General features: G+C 44.6%; 1 pseudogene; it reads right to left on the bottom strand.

The window, feature by feature from the left end:
- Window positions 1–22,662: 22,662 nt before the first annotated feature.
- On the bottom strand, window positions 22,663–22,780 carry LOC124554251 (annotated as a pseudogene).
- Window positions 22,781–23,055: the final 275 nt, after the last annotated feature.

Below are 23,055 nucleotides of genomic sequence, written 5' to 3' on the forward strand. Positions count from 1 at the left end.
CGGTGCAAAGTGACTATCCCATGCCTGATATGTTACATGTGTTTAACTGCTAGGTATCATTTACTCATGCTAACGTTTTAATCACTGTTTCCTTATTTATAGGTTACAAAATGTCCTTAACACATGGAGAATGCATTGAAATCATCTTGATATCAGGAGAAAGAAGCACATGGGTCATTGCTGAGGATTTCAACAGTCGTCACCCAAGCAGACAGCCCATCACTCACAGTGCAATTGCCAAGCTTTTGGCCAAATTCCGAGCAACAGGTTTTGTCGCAGACAAACCTGAGGCTGGAAGACCAAAATCCGTCACCGATGAAGCAACAACAGTCAGCGTGTTGGCATCATTTAGCAAGAGTCCGCAACGGAATACTCGTCGCCTGTCACAAGACTGTGGGGTTAGCTGTACCTCCATACTGGGAATTATATCGCAGCACAAATGGCACCCGTACAAAATTCAGCTGCTCCATCACCTGAACGAGGATGAACCCAGACCCTCGGCTACAGTTTGCAGAAGTGGTGACACAGCAGCTGCAGATAAACCCACGTTTCCCCTATGAGGTGCTGTTCAGTGATGAAGCCAATTTCTTTATCAATGGTGAAGTGTACAAGCAGAACCACAGATACTGGTCCGACACGAATCCGCACTGGACTGATGCTTCCAAAACGGTCGACTCACAAGAAGTGATGGTCTGGTGTGGTGTGTGGGGTACCAAAGTCGTTGGACTTTTTTATTGATGGTACTGACTATGCAAATGCAAATGTAGACGAGATGTGGCTCAAATTCAAAGATATAGTAGCAACAGCAGTTGAGAGATTCATACCTCATAAATTGGTAAGAGATAGAACTGATCCCCCATGGTACACAAAACAGGTCCGAACGCTGTTACGGAGGCAACGGAAAAAGCATGCGAAGTTCAGTTGTTGTTACTCTGGTCTTCAGTCCTGAGACTGGTTTGATGCAGCTCTCCATGCTACTCTATCCTGTGCAAGCTTCTTCATCTCCCAGTACCTACTGCAACTTACATCCTTCAGAATCTGCTTAGTGTATTGATCTCTTGGTCTCCCTCTACGATTTTTACCCTCCACGCTGCCCTCCAATGCTAAATTTGTGATCCCTTGATGCCTCAAAACATGTCCTACCAACCGATCCCTTCTTCTAGTCAAGTTGTGCCACAAACTTCTCTTCTCCCTAATCCTATTCAATACATCCTCATTAGTTACGTGATCTACCCACCTTATCTTCAGCATTCTTCTGTAGCACCACATTTCGAAAGCTTCTATTCTTTTCTTGTCCAAACTGGTTATCGTCCATGTTTCACTTCCATACATGGCTACACTCCATACAAAGACTTTCAGAAACGACTTCCTGACACTTCAATCTATTCTCGATGTTAACAAATTTCTCTTCTTCAGAAACGATTTCCTTGCCATTGCCAGTCTACATTTTATATCCTCTCTACTTCGACCATCATCAGTTATTTTACTCCCCAAATAGCAAAACTCCTTTACTACTTTAAGTGTCTCATTTCCTAATCTAATCCCCTCAGCATCACCCGATTTAATTTGACTACATTCCGTTATCCTCGTTTTGCTTTTGTTGATGTTCATCTTATATCCTCCTTTCAAGACACTGTCCATTCCGTTCAACTGCTCTTCCAAGTCCTTTGCTGTCTGTGACAGAATTACAATGTCATCGGCGAACCTCAAAGTTTTTACTTCTTCTCCATGAATTTTAATACCTACTCCGAATTTTTCTTTTGTTTCCTTTACTGCTTGCTCAATATACAGATTGAACAACATCGGGGAGAGGCTACAACCCTGTCTCACTCCTTTCCCAACCACTGCTTCCCTTTCATGCCCCTCGACCCTTATAACTGCCATCTGGTTTCTGTACAAATTGTAAATAGCCTTTCGGTCCCTGTATTTTACCCCTGCCACCTTCAGAATTTGAAAGAGAGTATACCAGTTAACGTTGTCAAAAGCTTTCTCTAAGTCCACAAATGCTAGGAACGTAGGTTTGCCTTTTCTTAATCTTTCTTCTAAGATAAGTCGTAAGGTTAGTATTGCCTCACGTGTTCCAACATTTCTACGGAATCCAAACTGATCTTCCCCGAGGTCCGCTTCTACCAGTTTTTCCATTCGTGTGTAAAGAATTCGCGTTAGTATTTTGCAGCTGTGACTTATTAAACTGATAGTTCGGTAATTTTCACATCTGTCAACACCTGCTTTCTTTGGGATTGGAATTATTATATTCTTCTTGAAGTCTGTGGGTATTTCGCCTGTCTCATACATCTTGCTCACCAGATGGTAGAGTTTTGTCATGACTGGCTCTCCCAAGGCCATCAGTAGTTCTAGTGGAATGTTGTCTACTCCCGGGGCCTTGTTTCGACTCAGGTCTTTCAGTGCTCTGTCAAACTCTTCACGCAGTATCTTATCTCCCGTTTCATATTCATCTACATCCTCTTCCATTTCCATAATATTGTCCTCAAGTACATCGCCCTTGAAGTTCAGAAGAACGCGAAATTCCGAAGATTGGCTAACATTTACAGACGCGCGAAATTTGGCACGGACGTCAATGCGAGATGCCTTTTATAGGTTCCACAACGAAACATTGTCTCGAAATTTGGCAGAAAATCCGAAGAAATTCTAATCGTATGTAAAGTACACAAGCGGCAAGACGCAGTCAATACCTTCGCTGCGCAGTGCCGATGGTACTGTTACCGACGACTGTGCCGCTAAAGCGGAGTTATTGAACGCAGTTATCCGAAATTTCTTCACCAGGGAAGACGAATGGAATATTCCAGAATTTGAAATACGAACAGCTGCTAGCATGAGTTTCTTAGAAGTAGATACTTTAGGGGTTGAGAAGCAATTCAAATCGCTTGATTCGGGCAAGTCTTCAGGTCCAGATTGTATACCGATTAGGTTTCTTTCAGATTACGCTGATACAATAGCTCCCTACTTAGCAATCATATACAACCGCTCGCTCACCGATAGATCTGTACCTACAGATTGGAAAATTGCGCAGGTCGCACCAGTGTTTAAGAAGGGTAGTAGGAGTAATCCATCGAACTACAGACCTATATCATTGACGTCAATTTGCAGTAGGGTTTTGGAGCATATACTGTATTCAGACATTATGAATCACCTCGAAGGGATCTATTGATACGTAATCAGCACGGTTTCAGAAAACATCGTTCTTGTGCAACGCAGCTAGCTCTTTATTCGCACGAAGTAATGGCCGCTATCGACAGGGGAGCTCAAGTTGATTCCGCATTTCTAGATTTCCAGAAAGCTTTTGACACCGTTCCTCACAAGCGACTTCTAATCAAGCTGCGGGTCTACTAGGTATCGTCTCAGTTGTGCGACTGGATTCGTGATTTCCTGTCAGCAAGGTCGCAGTTCGTAGTAATAGACGGCAAATCATTGAGTAAAACTGAAGTGATATCAGGCGTTCCCCAGGGAAGCGTCCTGGGACCTCTGCTGTTCCTGATCTATATAAATGACCTGGGTGACAATCTGAGCAGTTCTCTTAGGCTGTTCGCAGATGATGCTGTAATTTACCGTCTGATAAGGTCATCCGAAGACCAGTATCAGTTGCAAAGCGATTTAGAAAAGCTTGCTGTGTGGTGTGGCAGGTGGCAGTTGACGTTAAATAACGAAAAGTGTGAGGTGATCCACGTGAGTTCGAAAAGAAATCCGTTGGAATTCGATTACTCGATAAATAGTACAATTCTCGAGGCTGTCAATTCGACTAAGTACCTGGGTGTTAAAAGTAAGAACAACTTCAGTTGGAAAGACCACATAGATAATATTGTGGAGAAGGCGAGCCAAAGGTTACGTCTCATTGGCAGGACACTTAGAAGTTGCAACAAGTCCACTAAAGAGACAGCTTACACTACACTCGTTCGTCCTCTGTTAGAATACTGCTGCGCGGTGTGGGATCCTTACCAGGTGGGATTGACGGAGGACATCGAAAGGGTGCAAAAAAGGGCAGCTCGTTTTGTATTATCACGTAATAGGGGAGAGAGTGTGGCAGATACGATACGCGAGTTGGGACGGAAGTCATTAAAGCAAAGACGTTTTTCGTCGGGGCGAGATCTATTTACGAAATTTCAGTCACCAACTTTCTCTTCCGAATGCGAAACTATTTTGTTGAGCCCAACCCACGTAGGTAGGAATGATCATTAAAATAAAATAAGAGAAATCAGAGCTCGAACAGAAAGGTTTAGGTGTTCGTTTTTCCCGCGCGCTGTTCGGGAGTGGAATGGTAGGGAGATAGTATGATTGTGGTTCGATGAACCCTCTGCCAAGCACTTGAATGTGAATTGCAGAGTAATGATGTAGACGTACGTTAAGAGCCAACGGTTATCTGAGGTTATTGGATGAAGAAGTGTTTCACTCGTTGTTAACAGAGGACGGAACATTTCCAGAATTCTTCCAGAATGATGGAGCCCCACCACATTATGGGCACAATGTGCGAGCATATCAGGATGTGCAGTTCCCTCAAATCTGGATTGGTCGTAGGGGTGCTGTGGAGTGGCCACCACGTTCACCAGATTTGACTCCATTGGATTTTTATCTTTGGGGTCGTGTCAAAGCACTGGTTTACTCTGTGAAAATACGGGATTTGCGTCATCTAAAGCAGCGTATTGTTGATGCGTGTGGTCAAATTCAGCCAAATGTGTTGGTCACAGCTCATCAGGACTGGGTTCAGAGGATAGCATTAACAATCCAACATAATGGACAACATATCAAGCCATTCCTATGACTGTTGGTGGTTTCTCGGGACTGTGTAACATCGGCGTAATGTCTCTCCGGCACATAACACACGTGCTGCCGAGCGTCCCACCGCTGCCACATGTAACTGGCTATAACCCCAGAATGAATACAGCTATGTTTAAAATAACAACGGCATTGATTTTCTGGCAAAAACACATCGTGTCACTAATGCGATTACAACAGTAACAGAGGAAATGTTAAAAAGAATTTGGCAAGAAATTGAATATAGACTTCGTGCTACAATTGTTCACATGTAGACGTGTATTGATGATAAATAAATAAATAAATAAATTCTTTGAGATACTCTACAGTGTTGTGCATTTTTCATTGTCGTATCTACTGTATTTTTTTTCCTGAGTGTTTGAAATGAGGGAGGTATAAGTGGGACAACCTGTACTTAACGAGACATATACACTAAACCACGAAGATGACGTGCTACAGACGCGAAATTTAACCGACAGTAAGAAGATGTTGTGATATGCAAATGATTAGCTTTTCAGAGCATTCACACAAGGTTGGCGCCGGTGGCGACACCTACAACGTGCTGACATGAGGAAAGTTTCCAACCGATTTCTCATACACAAACAGCGTTGACTGGTGAAACGTTGTTGTGATGCCTCATGTAAGGAGGAGAAATGCGTACCATCACGTTTCCGACTTTCATAAAGGTCGGATTGTGAACTATCGCGATTGCGGTTTATCGTATCGCGACATTGCTGCTCGCGTCGGTCGAGATCCGATGACTGTTAGCAGGATATGGAATCAGTGGGTTCAGGAGGGTAATAGGGAACGCCGCGCTGGATCCCAAAGGCCTCGTATCACTAGCAGTCGAGATGACAGGCATCTTATCCGCACGGCTGTAACGGATCGTGCAGCCACCTCTCGATCCCTGAGTCAACAGATGGGGACGTTTGCAAGACAACAACCATCTGCACGAACAGTTCGACGACGTTTGCAGCAGCAAGGACTATCAGCTCGGAGACCATGGCTGCGGTTACCCTTGACGCTGCATCACAGACAGGAGCGCCTGCGATGGTGTACTCGACGACGAACCTGGGTGCACGAATGACAAAACGTCATTTTTCCGGATGAATCTAGGTTCTGTTTACAGCATCGCGATGGTCGTATCCGTGTTTGGCGACATCGCGGTGAACGCGCATTGGAAGCGCGTATTCGTCATTGCCAAACTGGCGTATCACCCGGCGTGATGGTATGGGGTGCCATTGGTTACACGTCTCGGTCACCTCTTGTTCGTACTGACGGCACTTTGAACAGTGGACGTTTCATTTCAGATATGTTACGACCCGTGGCTCTACCCTTCATTCGATCCTGTGAAACCCTAAATTTCAACAGGTTAATGCACGACCGCATGTTGCAGGTCCTGTACGGGCATTTCTGAATACAGAAAATGTTAGACTGCTGCCCTGGCCAGCACATTCTCCAGATCTCTCACCAATTGAAAACGTCTGGTCAAAGGTGGTCGAGCAACTGGCTCGTCACAATACGCCAGTCACTACTCTCGATGAACTGTGGTATCGTGTTGAAGCTGCACGGGCAGCTGTACCTGTACACGCCATCCGAGCTCTGTTTGACTCAATGCCCAGGTGTATCAAGGCCATTACTACGGCCAGAGGTGGTTGTTCTGGGTACTGATTTCTCAGGATCTGTGCACCCAAATTGTTTGAAATTGTGATGACATGTCAGTTCTAGTATAATATATTTGTCCAATGAATACCCATTTATCATCTGCATTTCTTTTTGGTGTAGCAATTTTAATGACTAGTAGTGTAGATGCAATATGATCGTTACTGCCAACTATATGTTAAGTACCAGCACAAATGTGAACGTAAAACAGCCACAGTTTATGCACAGATAATCAGACTAATGTTATTTCGCAGGTCGCTTGGTAATGGCAATAATCCGAAACAGGCCTGTCGTTTAAAATATTACACTGTTTGGGGCATTCATTTCTTGTACCGACGCATACTATGCTAAGGGACCAACAGAACGTGAAACAAGAACTGTTACAGATTTGTTTGACTCATGGTATTACTGAAAGAACCTGCAGTGGCGGTCATATGAAGATAGGCGGGATCTATCCCGAAAAAGCCCACTTAGAAAGTTTCGAGAAGCGGCTTTAAATGATTAAATGAATTTTGTGCGACACTCAGTAGCTTATAACAGTTACGTTATTGTAGTGTCGTTGTGAGGTGCAATGGACAGGATAAAAGCTTCACGTATGGGCAGGGGTAGAGAGCCTTTATAGGGAGAGAGTGGCCAACCGGACGATACGGGGGCCATTTTTCTGCCAAACTGCGGGCGAGACTTTTGAATGGCCAGTAGTGGAGTACACACTCACCGAATCAAAAGCACAAGACATATGACGAAATCATTCTTTACAGGTATAATATACTCATAGTAGCCTACTACGTACAGCACAGGAAAATCTGACACAGTGGCTGTAAAAGTTATTCGTTACTTGAATTTTTCTCCTTTAAAGTTCGTTTACTAGACATATTGCAATGAAGAAACGCAAAAAAAAAAAAAATATATAGTGTCTAGCATTTTATTTGTATCGGAAGTGCATAATGCTAAAGATTTAATGTGCCTGTATTACGCCAGATGAATGAAAGTCGTAAGCAGTTGTTTACTTGTGACATGCAAAAACGGTGAGACGTTTTAGTACTTCTTGTCACTTCTTCAAACGTTTTGCATATCACAAGTAAACAACTGCTTACCACTTTCTTTCATATATACAGGGTGTTACAAAAAGATACGCCCAAACTTTCAGGAAACATTCCTCACACACAAAGAAATTTTAATATGTTATGTGGACATGTGTCCGGAATCGCTTACTTTCCATGTTAGAGCTCATTTTATTACTTCTCTTCAAATCACATTAATCATGGAATGGCAACACACAGCAACAGAACGTACCATCGTAACACTCTGTTACAGGAAATGTTCAAAATGTCCTCCGTTAGCGAGGATACATGCATCCACCCTCCGTCGCACGGAATCCCTGATGCGCTGATGCAGCCCTGGAGAACGGCGTATTGTATCACAGCCGTCCACAACACGAACACGAAGAGTCTCTACGTTTGGTACAGGTGTTGCGTAGACGAGAGCTTTCAAATGCCCCCATAAATGAAAGTCGAGAGGGTTGAGGTCAGGAGAGCGTGGAGGCCACGGAATTGGTCCACCTCTACCAATCCGTCGGTCACCGAATCTGTTGTTGAGAAGCGTACGAACACTTCGACTGAAATGTGCAGGAGCTCCATCGTGCACGAACCACATGTTGCGCCGTACTTGTAAAGGCACATGTTCTAGCAGCACAGGTAGAGTATCCCGTATGAAATCGTGATAACGTGCTCCATTGAGCGTTGGTGGAAGAAACTAAAATGAGCTCTAACATGGAAATTAAGCGTTTCCGGACACATGTCCACATAACATATTTTCTTTATTTGTGTGTGAGGAATGTTTCCTGAAAGTTTGGCCGTACCTTTTTGTAACACCCTGTATATACTAAATACCTATCGTAGATAACAAACGAAAAAGATTACAAGAATCAGGTAATGTTAAACGTAGGCTACTGTAATAGTGACCAAATATAACAAGAAAACAACCGTATCCCTTCTACCCCACATTAAGTAGGCCTATTAAAAAGTGTCTTCAAGAGTACCTACAATTATTTACTACGAATAATGTTTCACCAACCACGACTACCGCGCAAAAAGTGCTTACAACTTGCCTCCGTCAACAGTCGGGCAATAATACTGAAACCAAAATAATGCCTAGTGTTCCGATTCGGCCCGAAATAAAGTTTGGCGCTGTAAAGTCGAATGAGCATGGCACAACGATTACAGGAACCTTCCGTTTCCAGCAAGGACTGTCAAATATTGGCTTTAGAAAAACTTGTGATGCTACCAGTATGCATGCAAACGCTAATTACGTACTAAAAACGATGACAACTAAATCGAACATGCATGCACAACGCATAACAAGTCTCTCAATAATTAAAATACCTTTTAATCGTTTCCAAAAATCCTCTGAACTTCAACTCAAAAGCACAGGGAACATAGGATGCGCGAGAGACGTTTGGCAGAAAAATGGGGCCAACGCTAATCAACCAATCACGGGCAACTTCACCTATGGTCACTCTCTCTGTATACAGGCTCTCTAGGCAGGGGCGATTCTAAAAGTCGGTCAAGTGTGTGTGTGTGTGGGGGGGGGGGGGGGGGGTGCCAATGGCGAGGGGTTGATGGGTTTTCGGGGAGTGGAATATCGCTTAACAAAAGGAGAGTCGGGGTCCTCCACCAACAAATTGGTAAAATTTCGTGTTGCTTAAAGTACTTCTTCGGTAACTGTTTTGGAGGTCAGGGTAAAAACGTGTCTACAGAGTGTGTGTGCCCGGGAAAATAATACGATTTGACCTAGATGTCCTCCGATTTTCGAAGTTTTTTTCTGGGGTCAGCAATTTAAGTGTTGGTAGGCATACCCAGCACATTTAGCTTTCTCGATCATTGTAAGTGGTACTCGTACGTTAATATACATCCGATGTATATTAATAAATCATAAGAAGCCCATTTTAAGTTAAATGGTATGTTTTGGTTTAGATAGTAAGCTATTTTCCACTCATATTCTTTTGTTGAAATGTGTTTGAAATACATTGCAACCTATATTGCTACATAATTATAAAGAAATTGATTGAATCTGTTGAAGTAATATACTCGCTGATTTATGAATTCATTTTATCCAGTGTAATATGATACTCCGTTTGAGGGGGGGGGGGGGCTATAGCCCTCCGGTACAGGAGGTTATGGGTTCGAATTTCGGCAGGTATACTAATTTATTTTTTTAAAAATCTTTATCGAAATGGCTTCCACCAATGTTTTTATTCAGTTAACTAAATGTAATTTTTTAAATTCCATTCACTTATCACTTAAGTTTAGTCATAATATCAACTTTCTCATTTGCTCATATTTTTCTTCCTATCATTCTTTTAGCACTTCAAATTTTCGTTTATATGTTTTTAATTAGTTTTATGTACTAATTTCGATTTAAGTTCTTTTTTCTTTTATCACCCTGTTTTTCGTCCACATTGTATTTCGTTCGTTGTATCTATTTCTCGTTTTGCTTGAATTTCGTTATACTTCTATACCTACCTTTCATTTAAATTTTCACCTTCGTTATTTTATGCGTTGTGCAGCAGGTATTTAGGTTATGTTTTATATGTTTGTTCGACAATTATGGTGCAAATAAGTCGCAAATCTGGTAACAAAAATACATTTTTCACACCACTGCACTTAGATAACTAGATTATATCGTCTTTTGTTTTGTTACTGGCAGATCGGAATTATCAAATACGTGGATAATATAATAGATAAATACAATTAATTCTATTTGCACAAAAATTCTGATTGGGAAAAGAATGATGTAAAACAAATGAGACACATGAAAAATATCGGGCAGTGATTAAAACGATGTGACAAAGGAACAGAAATAAAAAATTAATTTAAACCAATTAATTGAATAAAAATGATGATGGAAGTAATTTCGGTAAAGATTTACGAATAGAAAAATATTTAGTGGTTCTGCTGCGAATTTTTATTGTTCTCATTTTGTTCGTTGCATTTGTTCAGTGCGGGTGTCCCATGACACCCGTTCAAGTTCAGTGTCGAGCCTTTGACTCAGTTTTTTTATTACAGTGGGCAGCTAACCCTTTGACCGAACACGCTGAGCTACCGAGACGGCTGCAGATTTACAAATAGAAAAATATTTTGTGGTTCTGCTGCGATTCGAACCTACAGCTTCGCACACCGGTTGCTGTTGTCCCACTCATTACACCACACAACCAGACTACGGCAAGGCGACTTTTTTTAATGATATTGGTGTCACACGGAATTTTTTCCATTATTAAAAGCAACATCAGAACTGCCTCTCTTTTTGCCTTTACCTTCCCTAAAGTCAAAATTATGGTATCTAACAGATCCTCAGTTGAGAATTCCTGGCAGATTAAAACTGTGTGCCGGACCGAGACCCGAACTCGGGACCTTTGCCTTCCGCGGGCAAGTGCTCTACCAACTGAGCTACCCAACCACGACAAACGCCCCCTACTCACAGCTTTACTTCTGCCAGTACCTCGTCTCCTACCTTCCAAACTTTACAGAAGCTCTCCTGCGAACCTTGCAGAACTAGCACTCCTGAAAGAAAGGATATTGCGGAGACATCTACATCTACATCTACATCCATACTCCGCAAGCCTCCTGACGGTGTGTGGCGGAGGGTACCTTGAGTACCTCTATCGGTTCTCCCTTCTATTCCAGTCTCGTATTGTTCGTGGAAAGAAAGATTGTCGGTGTGCCTCTGTATGGGCTCTAATCTCTCTGATTTTATCCTCGTGGTCTCTTCGCGAGATATACGTAGGAGGCAGCAACATACTGCTTGACTCCTCGGTGAAGGTATGTTCTCGAAACTTCCAACAAAAGCCCGTACCGAGCTACTGAGCGTCTCTCCTGTAGAGTCTTCGACTGGAGTTTATCTATCATCTCCGCAACGCTTTCGCGATTACTAAATGATCCTGTAACGAAGCGCGCTGCTCTCCGCTGGATCTTCTCTATCTCTTCTATCAACCCTATCTGGTACGGATCCCACACCAGTGAGCAGTATTCGAGCAGTGGGCGAACAAGCGTACTGTAACCTACTTCCTTTGTTTTCGGATTGCATTTCCTTAGGATTCTTCCAGTGTATCTCAGTCTGGCATCTGCTTTACCGACGATCAACTTTATATGATCGTTCCATTTTAAATCACTCCTAATGCCTACTCCCAGATAATTTATGGAATTAACTGCTTCCAGTTGCTGACCTGCTGTATTGTAGCTAAATGATACGGGATCTTTCTTTCTATGTATTCGCAGCACATTACACTTGTCTACATTGAGATTCAATTGCCATTCCCTGCACCAAGCGTCAATTCGCTGCAGATCCTCCTGCATTTCAGTACAATTTTCCATTGTTAGAACCTCTCGATATACCACAGCATCATCCGCAAAAAGTCTCAGTTAACTTCCGATGTCATCCACAAGGTCATTTATGTATATTGTGAATAGCAACGGTCCTACGACACTCCCCTGCGGCACACATGAAATCGCTCTTGCTTCGGAAGACTTCTCTCCATTGAGAATGACATGCTGCGTTCTGTTATCTAGGAACTCTTCAATCCAATCACACAATTGCTCTGATAGTCCATATGCTCTTACTTTTGTTCATTAAACGACTGTGGGTAACTGTATTGAACGCCTTGCGGAAGTCGAGAAACACGGCATCTACCTGGGAACCCGTGTCTGTGGCCCTCTGAGTCTCGTGGACGAATAGCGGGAGCTGGGTTTCGCACGACCGTCTTTTTCAAAACCCGTGCTGATTCCTACAGAGTAGGTTTCTAGACTCCAGAAAAGTCATTATACTCGAACATAATACGTGTTCCACAATTCTACAACTGATCGACGTTAGAGATATAGGTCTATAGTTCTGCACATCTGATCGACGTCCCTTTGGAACGCTACGCTCTTCTAGAGACCTACGGTACACCGCTGCAAGAAGGGGGGCAAGTTCCTTCGCGTACTCTGTGTAAAATCGAACTGATATCCGATCAGGTCCAGCCGGCTTTCCTCTTTCGAGCGATTTTAATTGTTTCTCTATCACTCTGTCGTCTATTTCGATATCTACCATTACCTTAGCCACAGCCTGGGGGATATTTCCAGAATGAGATTTTCACTCTGCAGCGGAGTGTGCGCTGATATGAAACTTCCTGGCAGATTAAAACTGTGTGCCGGACCGAGACTCGAACTCTTGACGAAGGGGCGTAAGTCGTGCTTTTTTTTTGTTTTAATCTCATTTTGTTCGTTGTATCTCCTCTGGGCGGACGTGGAAAGACACCCGTTGCAGTTCGTTTTTGATCCATTAACTCAGTTTTTTTATTACAGAGGGCAGCTAGCCCTCTGACCGAACACGCTGAGCTACCGTGACGGCTGTGCTTGGGTAGCTCGGGAGAGAACTTGCTCGCGAAAGGCAAAGGTCCCGAGTTCGAGTCTCGGTCTGGCACACAATTTTAATCTGCCAGGAAGTTTCATATCACCGCACACTCCGTTGGAGAGTGAAAATCTCGTCCTAGATCCTCAGTTTTCTCTTCTGTTCTTCTCTACACTACTCTTGTAAGCAACGTGGCTGCATGCACTACTGAAGCCGGTTGTGCGTTTGTTCTCGCACTGATGTCCCACTGCCATCCTCTCAAGCGTCACAGATTCTACCGACCATGTTGAATTGTCGTTTGGTTGCCACTTTCCCCAGTGATGAGATGTTATCGAACTCTTCCGCCCTATCTCATCACTATTCTTCCAAAGCTCCATTAAATAGTGGTCCTAGCACTCGATCCCCTATGTCTTCCATAGTGACTCCACTGTCTTTCTCCATTACGAGGTGCATTCAAGTTCTAAGGCCTCCGATTTTGTTTCTCCGGACTGGAAAGAGATAGAAACATGCGCATTGTTTTAAAATGAGGCCGCGTTCATTGTCAATACGTCCCAGAGATGGCAGCACCGTACGGCAGAGGGAATTTTACCGCCAGCGGCGAGAATGAGAACTGTTTTAAATACTTAAAATGGCGACGTTTTCCTTACTTGAACAGCGTGCAATCATTCGTTTTCTGAATTTGCGTGGTGTGAAACCAATTGAAATTCATCGACAGTTGAAGGAGACGTGTGGTGATGGAGTTACGGATGTGTCGAAAGTGCGTTCGTGGGTGCGACCGTTTAATGAAGGCAGAACATCGTGTGAGAACAAACCGAAACAACCTCGGGCTCGCACGAGCCAGTCTGACGACACGATCGAGAGAGTGGAGAGAATTGTTTTGGGGGATCGCCAAATGACTGTTGAACATATCGCCTCCAGAGTTGGCATTTCTGTAGGTTCTGTGCACACAGTCCTGCATGACGGCCTGAAAATGCGAAAAGTGTCATCCAGGTGGGTGCCACGAATGCTGACAGACGACCACACGGCTGCCCGTGTGGCATGTTGCCGAGCAATGTTGACACGCAACGACAGCACGAATGGGACTTTCTTTTCATGATGGTGTCCATCTTCTGGGACAGCGAGGGCGTAATCCTTACCCATTGCGTTCCAAAGGGCACTACGGTAACAGGTGCATCCTACGAAAATGTTTTGAAGAACAAATTCCTTCCTGCACTGCAACAAAAACGTCCGGGAAGGGCTGCGCGTGTGCTGTTTCACCGAGACAACGCACCCGCACATCGAGCTAACGTTACGCAACAGTTTCTTCGTGATAACAACATTGAAGTGATTCCTCATGCTCCCTACTCACCTGACCTGGCTCCTAGTGACTTTTGGCTTTTTCCAACAATGAAAGACACTCTCCGTGGCCGCACATTCACCAGCCGTGCTCCTATTTATTGCCTCAGCGATTTTCCAGTGGTCAAAACAGACTCCTAAAGAAGCCTTCGCCGCTGCCATGGAATTATGGCGTCAGCGTTGTGAAAAATGTGTACGTCTGCAGGGCGATTACGTCGAGAAGTAACGCCAGTTTCATCGATTTCGGGTGAGTAGTTGAAAAATATCGGAGGCCTTAGAACTTGAATGCACCTCGTACATCATCAGACAGATCCTCCCGCCGGTAAAGTTCTTCAGCTTAGTCTTTGCACCTTCCCGTTGTTATAATCGGAATTCCTCTCGCGCACGGAATGTTTACGCCTTCGCGCACCGAGCCACAAGTAAAAGCCTCCTTCGAAAACAATAGAGAAGATAGTGAATCTAGTAGCTGTTACGCGCAGTATTGTTTACTCTGTGGCTACAAGTGGAATTGTCTTCTACTGATAAGACTCATTATTTTTGTTAGGGGGGGGGAGGTAGAAGGGGGGAGGTGACGACCATGGGCCCCTGTGGTTTGCCTTGGGTCGCTTATCTCCGTGAACCGGTTTGTTTACGACGCACTCCTGTCCGTTTTGAAGAGGCCTTGTTATCACAATGAGTACTCTTATACGCCTAAAACGCTTGTGTTGAAGGACAAGGTGAACGTAACTACAGAATAGCCTTATTTTCAATCAAAGTATCGACACTGTGAGTGAACTTTTTATTTTTTTTTTTTTTTTTTTGGGCCATACGGCTTGCAGACAGAAGATAATTTTCACCCTAAGAAAAATAGCAGAACAATATCGACACACGATATTTGTTTGCTATCAAAGTTCGTAGCGTTTTTGTTTCCCGCATTGCTGTTCCGGTTGCTACGGGTGTATTTATCAATTGCCAAGTTTCATTTGTACACTACAGGCCATTAAAATTGCTACGCCAAGAAGAAATGCAGATGATAAACGGGTATTCAGTGGACAAATATATTATACTAGAACTGGCATGTGGTTACATTTTCACGCAATTTGGGTGCATAGATCCTGGGAAATCAGTACCGAGAACAACCACCTCTGGCCGTAATAACGACCTTGAACCTTCTTTTATGAGGGCATCAAAAAGCTTGTACAACGATGGACCAACTGCGTTAAAACCCAAGGAGACTATGTCGAAAAATGATGTTCTTGCAAGTTTCCTAGTTGATTACAATAAAATTTTATAACTACTTTGCGGATAATAATTGACTTACCCTCGTATATAAACGATGTTGGGGACAGTCAGACGCAAGTTGTTTGCAGGTGATGCTGTCGGTTATCGTCTAGGAAAATCATTAGAAGTTCAAAACAAATTGCAAATGGTTTAAAAAAAAATGTTCAAATGTGTGTGAAATCTTATGGGACTTTACCGCTAAGGTCATCAGTCCCTAAGCTTACACACTACTTAACCTAAATTATCCTAAGGACAAACACACACACCCATGCCTGAGGGAGGACTCGAACCTCCGCCGGGACCAGCCGCACAGTCCATGACTGCAGCGCCTGAGACCTCTCGGCTAATCCCTCGCGGCACAAACGGTTTAGAAAAGATATCTGTATGGTGCGAAAATAAGCAATTCACCTTAAGTAATGAAAATGGTGAGGTCGTGATTATGTGTTCTAAAAGGAATCCGTTAATCTTCGGTTACACGTTAAATCAGTCAAATCTAAAGACCATATATTCAACTAGATACGTAGGAATTACAAATACGAACAACTTAAAATGGAAAGGACACACAGAAAATGTTGTAGCGGGGGCTAGCCAAAGACTGAATGTAACAGATCTACTACAGAGACTGTCCAAGATTGTCCGTCTTCTTTTGGAGAACAGCTGCACAGTGTGGGATCCTTGCCAGATATGACTGACGGAGTACATCGAGAAAGTTCAAAGAAGGGCAGCACACTTTGTTCTATCACGAAATAAGGGAGAGAGTGTGACTGACATGATACAGGATTTGGGGTGGACATCATTTTGGCATTTCTCGTTGCGGCGGAATCTTCTCACGAAATTTCAACCACCAACTTTCTCCTCCGAATGCGAAAACGTTTTGTTGACGCTGACCTACATAGGGAGAAACGATCATCGCGATAAAACAGGGCCGGCCGAAGTGGCCGTGCGGTTAAAGGCGCTGCAGTCTGGAACCGCAAGACCGCTACGGTCGCAGGTTCGAATCCTGCCTCGGGCATGGATGTTTGTGATGTCCTTAGGTTAGTTAGGTTTAACTAGTTCTAAGTTCTAGGGGACTAATGACCTCAGCAGTTGAGTCCCATAGTGCTCAGAGCCATTTGAACCATTTGATAAAACAGGGAAAATCAGAGCTCGCACGGGAAGGTACAGGTGTTCGTTTTTTCCGTGAGCTGTTCGAGAACGGAACAATTGAGAATTATTGTGAAGGTGGTTCGATGAACCCTCTACCAGGTACTTCTGTCTGTCTACACATGTAGATGTAGATGCAGATGATACTGGACGCCCCTGGGGCCACAGTACGGTTGTATCTACGCAGATGGCTGTAAAAGAGAAGAAGGCCTTCTTATGCCCATCCTATGGCACCTATGAAACGACTGGTCTTCCATCTGAAAGTCACATCTATACAGTGGATCTATCAGCCATAAGAGAGGCTGTTTATTATGGAGTACAGACAGTTACAGTCCCTGGCCAATTTCTACATCTACATTTATACTCCGCAAGCCACCCAAAGGTGTTTGGCGCAGGGCATTTTACTTGCCACTGTCATTACCTCCCTTTCCTGTTCCAGTCGCGTATGGTTCGCGGGAAGAACGACTGTCTGAAAGCCTCCGTGCGCGCTCTAATCTCTCTAATTTTACATTCGTGATCTCCTCGGGAGGTATAAGTAGGGGGAAGCAATATATTCGATACCTCATCCAGAAACGCACCCTCTCGAAACCTGGCGAGCAATCTACACCGCGATGCAGAGCGCCTCTCTTGCAGAGTCTGCCACTTGAGTTTATTAAACATCTTCGTAACGCTATCACGGTTACCAAATAACCCTGTGACGAAACGCGCCGCTCTTCTTTGGATCTTCTCTATCTCCTCCGTGAAACCGATCTGGTACGGATCCCACACTCATGAGCAATACTCGAGTATAGGTCGAACGAGAGTTTTGTAAGCCACCTCCTTTGTTGATGGACTACATTTTCTAAGCACTCTCCCAATGAATCTCAACCTGGTACCCGCCTTACCAACAATTAATTTTATATGATCATTCCACTTCAAATCGTTCTGCACGCATACTCCCAGATATTTTACAGAAGTAACTGCTACCAGTGTTTGTTCCGCTATCATATAATCGTACAATAAAGGATCCTTCTTTCTATGTATTCGCAATACATTACATTTGACGCTCTAGAGTTGTTAAGGAAATTTTGATTTATGTCTAACGAAATTTTTTTTAATACATAGATTGTGATAAAATGATTACGTGTAGTCTACTTCATAACTATGGTAATATAACAGATAAATAAATATTCTTGAAAGTCTCTTCGGGTTTGCTGCCGGATCCTAAATTCGATATTTCGGCGATCCTACTGGTCGCCATCCTCCTGATGGGTCTGGCTGAGAACTGACGCCAGGCTGCAAATCGACGTGCTATATAGGCCACCGTTCAGCACACGGCGCATGCGCCGCCCACCACGGCTGCTGCCCTCCAAGACAGGGAGGTGGCGCCTCCCTTACTGTAACACTGCTGGCAGCGATATATCGCACTCAGGGCTGCACGTTCAGTTTTGATGCGAGACAATACAGGATTCCAGGTGTTGCTGAGAGGAAACCCATTGTCTCTGTTGATTAAATTATCAGCCAATCTAATTTCAATCGCCTCTTTATAGACACTGTTCCGAAAACCGGAAATGTTCGCAACTATAGTGCGCGTCATTTACGACGGCGGCCGAGTTTAGGTTCGTTCTGCGCACCTGGCGTCACAAAACGCAGTCAGCCAATGAACAGAGAACGACGTTGCCAGAGCTCGACTGCAGTGCAGAGCACGGACGAGTGGCTTCAGTTTTAGAAACGTTCAGTCATAAATAAAGTAACTGAACAAAAGCAATGTCTTGATAGCAGACTTTCTTTTATAGAAAGTTTGGAACAAGCATTCTTTATACCAATTGCTTCATATTCTATTAATTAATTAAACCAAACAAGCAATAAGCCTCCTAATTCAAGCGATAGCAAGGAAATGCATTCTGACCTACCGATTTTCGCAATAAAGAACAGCGGTAATTGTTTATTTCCTATTGTTACTTCGACGAAACGTGAGTAATTCATAGTCATACCAACAGTGCTTGTCAGTATTTTGCGTGATATTTTGGAGTTCTCCAGGAGTTCTGTTGAATGATGATCTGTGTTAGTGTAATGATTAAGGTATTTGGCTGCTAAGCGAATGGCTCTGAGATCAAACCTTATTTGGTGCTTAATATTTTATTTATTTAAAAACATCGAAGTGTATTACTTCATGAATTTTATTCATTTGAATGTAATTTTTTGAAATTTCTAGAGCTTTGTCTCTTCATTCTAATCATCATAAGTTTTCAGTTTTTCTAAGTTTGGGACCAAACAGTTTTTGTGAAACCGAATGATAAGTGTGTCAAAGCAGTCGGAACACTGTGTGTCTGCAAAGGCGAGCAGTGCAGTGATGACAAAATGCGGGGAGCACGTCTCTGTAGCAGCGAAAGGGTTAATGCGGCCGTGGTGGCTTTACTTCATGAACTGCGCGCTCCCCCCTAAACGTAAGTTTGTGAACTATGCTATAGTATGGCGCTACTTCTCTTGGCGCGTACAACTGGCAACGCAGCAATCTCCCGCGTCTGGGCGAGCATGCGCGAGCCGAGCCGCCAAGATAAAAGAATTCAACTATACCAGAGTTTCATCAAATTTCGCACCGTGTCCCTCATTTAAGGGGCTCCGGAACGCCCTGTACTTGCAATGTTAAAATAACGCTTATAAAGTACATCTTTCCTCACAAAGTATTTGAGGTAGGAAGTTGAACTTTTTACAGATTATTTATTGGAATATGGGCTACAACTTAACACAGGGATTATACAAAATTTTAGTTCAGTTATTAAAGATGATTTTTTTTCAATTGTAATGAAAATTCACAACATTTTTTTTTGCAATTTTTTATTTATATATTCAAAAATATACAGTTTTTTGGAAAAAGGCTGTGTTAAATTATGCAGAAGGTACTGTGTAACATTTACTGAAAGTTTGAAACAAATATGTTTGGAAGATCCTTAGAAAACATGTAATTAGTATGAGAAAATAAAAGTTTTGGGAATCGAGCGACAAAGATTGGATTAACTTTTTAGTGCATTCCAGGTCCATAGGATGGATTATCTTCATCCTCTGCAAACTCCTCCTCCAGCTTCCTCTTGTTCCTCCTCCTGTTTACTCTTGCTAGTATTTCTAGACTCTTTACAGCCCTGTCTGCAGCCCGAAGGCGTTCCTTGTCTAAAGCAAGCATCGCTCGTACCATGTTAGAACCTATCTTCATTCCCATATTTCTAAATACATTGCACCTTACAATGTTGCCATCATTGCAACAGCATCATACACACCAAAGTGAAGTGTTTCTATTCCAACAAATACAGTCTTGGGGATTTTCGACCATATAACACTATTTACACTTTCATTGGGGTTTTGCGTTTTTCCGTGAATACACTTTTTCAACAGTTCAGGTGCTGCTAAGTCTCTGAAAATAGGTTTTATCACCTCCATTATTGCATGAGGCAGACTAAAATGTACCTGATGAACACGGACGTCAATAATAACACCATTTGACAGCAGTTTAACAGCGCCACAGTGTGTCACGCCCATGTAGAAAACATTTCAAAAAAAATTTAAAAATAGCTGTAGTCTTGGGAATTGAATAAATTATATATCTATTAAAAGGTAATAGTCTGCAGATTCAGAAAACGCAAAAAAGTAAAAATTGAACTTTTCGTGATTTTGAGCCTTTCCGGAGCCCCTTAAGCAGTGTTCTGCTACCGCCGATTTTTCCGTCTGTCGTAGCCTCGTATGACGGCGACGTTCCATACACCTGTCATGCACTGTGCGAATCGAACGGCCAATGTAAGCTTTCCCACACTGACACGGAATTTTGTACACCCCGGGTTTCCCAAGTCCCAAATCATCTTTCACAGAGACGCGCAGTGCCCTAATATTAGAACGTGGACGGAACACACTCTTAATGTTAAAATTCCTTAAAATTAGTCCTATCTTAAACGATAAGCCTCCAGCATAAGGAAGAAAGGCCACCGATCTACACTCCTGGAAATGGAAAAAAGAACACATTGACACCGGTGTGTCAGACCCACCATACTTGCTCCGGAACCTGCGAGAGGACTGTACAAGCAATGATCACACGCACGGCACAGCGGACACACGAGGAACCGCGGTGTTGGCCGTCGAATGGCGCTAGCTGCGCAGCATTTGTGCACCGCCGCCGTCAGTGTCAGCCAGTTTGCCGTGGCACACGGAGCTCCATCGCAGTCTTTAACACTGGTAGCATGCCGCGACAGCGTGGACGTGAACCGTATGTGCAGTTGACGGACTTTGAGCGAGGGCGTATAGTGGGCATGCGGGAGGCCGGGTGGACGTACCGCCGAATTGCTCAACACGTGGGGCGTGAGGTCTCCACAGTACATCGATGTTGTCGCCAGTGGTCGGCGGAAGGTGCACGTGCCCGTCGACCTGGGACCGGACCGCAGCGACGCACGGATGCACGCCAAGACCGTAGGATCCTACGCAGTGCCGTAGGGGACCGCACCGCCACTTCCCAGCAAATTAGGGACACTGTTGCTCCTGGGGTATCGGCGAGGACCATTCGCAACCGTCTCCATGAAGCTGGGCTACGGCCCCGCACACCGTTAGGCCGTCTTCCGCTCACGCCCCAACATCGTGCAGCCCGCCTCCAGTGGTGTCGCGACAGGCGTGAATGGAGGGACGAATGGAGACGTGTCGTCTTCAGCGATGAGAGTCGCTTCTGCCTTGGTGCCAATGATGGTCGTATGCGTGTTTGGCGCCGCGCAGGTGAGCGCCACAATCAGGACTGCATACGACCGAGGCACACAGGGCCAACACCCGGCATCATGGTGTGGGGAGCGATCTCCCACACTGGCCGTACACCACTGGTGATCGTCGAGGGGACACTGAATAGTGCACGGTAAATCCAAACCGTCATCGAACCCACCGTTCTACCATTCCTAGACCGGCAAGGGAACTTGCTGTTCCAACAGGACAATGCACGTCCGCATGTATCCCGTGCCACCCAACGTGCTCTAGAAGGTGTAAGTCAACTACCCTGGCCAGCAAGATCTCCGGATCTGTCCGTCATTGAGCATGTTTGGGACTGGATGAAGCGTCGTCTCACGCGGTCTGCACGTCCAGCACGAACGCTGGTCCAACTGAGGCGCCAGGTGGAAATGGCATGGCAAGCCGTTCCACAGGACTACATCCAGCATCTCTACGATCGTCTCCATGGGAGAATAGCAGCCTGCATTGCTGCGAAAGGTGGATATACACTGTACTAGTGCCGACATTGTGCATGCTCTGTTGCCTGTGTCTATGTGCCTGTGGTTCTGTCAGTGTGATCATGTGATGTATCTGACCCCAGGAATGTGTCAATAAAGTTTCCCCTTCCTGGGACAATGAATTCACGGTGTTCTTATTTCAATTTCCAGGAGTTTACGTTCCTCTTCGTACACCTCCGGAGATGGTCCAAACTCCATAGCCCGACGAATCTGCTTCTCGGTGTATCAAAAATGGCTCAAATGGCTCTGAGCACTATGGGACTTAAATTCTGAGGCCATTAGTCCCCTATGACGTAGAACTACTTAAACCTAACTAACCTAAGGACATCACACACATCCATGCCTGAGGCAGGATTCGAACCTGCGACCGTAGCGGTCGCTCGGTTCCAGACTGTAGCGCCTAGAACCGCACAGCCACTCCAGCCGGCTCCTAACCAACACACAGCCACCACTGGCACCGAGGCAAAACCAGCTTTCACCAGAAAACACAACAGAACTCAGCCCTGCCCTCCAATGACCTCTCGCTTGACGCTACTGAAGTCGCGCGGTGTTGCGATTTTTTTTTTTTTCGTCAGTGTATATAAAGGCTAGCTGCATGCATTGCTGTGGTTGTATGTGCTGAACTGGAAAAGAAAGAAATGGGACACAAATTTCAAACAGGTATAAAGGAACTAAACTCCTCTCCAACAGTCGATGAAGGCCCAAGGTACCGACTGGCCGCCGCGTCATCCTCAACCCACAGGCGTCACTGGATGCGGATTTGGAGGGGCACGTGGTCCGCACACCGCTCTCCCGGCCGTATGTCAGTTTCCGAGACCGGAGCCGCTACTTCTCAGTCGAGTAGTTCCTCAGTTTGCCTCACAAGGGCTGAGTGCAGCCCGCTTGCCAACAGCGCTCGGCAGACCGAATGGTCACCCATCCAAGTGCTAGCCCAGCCCGACAGCGCTTAACTTCGGTGTTCTGACGGGAACCGGTGTTACCACTGCGGCAAGGCCATTGGCACTTCAAACAAGTAAGGCAATTCGATATACTTCGTAATCCTCTTTTGTCTCTGTCGACCTCCCACTCCCCCTTTCTTTGTTCATCTGCTCCTCCTTCTCCACCTGTCGGTCCATCAGCTGCTCGCCCCTTGCTCTGTTCATCTTCTCCTACCCCCTCTCTCTCCAGCTCCTTCTGCTACATCTCTCTCCCTCTTCCTTTCTCTGTCTGTCATCTCTTTCCCCTTTCTATTTCCATCTCTCCCTCCATCTTCTCCTGCCCTGTGTCTCAGTCCATC

The sequence above is a fragment of the Schistocerca americana genome, chromosome 11 (assembly GCF_021461395.2).
Source record: "Schistocerca americana isolate TAMUIC-IGC-003095 chromosome 11, iqSchAmer2.1, whole genome shotgun sequence".
NCBI classification, from domain to species: Eukaryota; Metazoa; Arthropoda; class Insecta; order Orthoptera; family Acrididae; genus Schistocerca; species Schistocerca americana.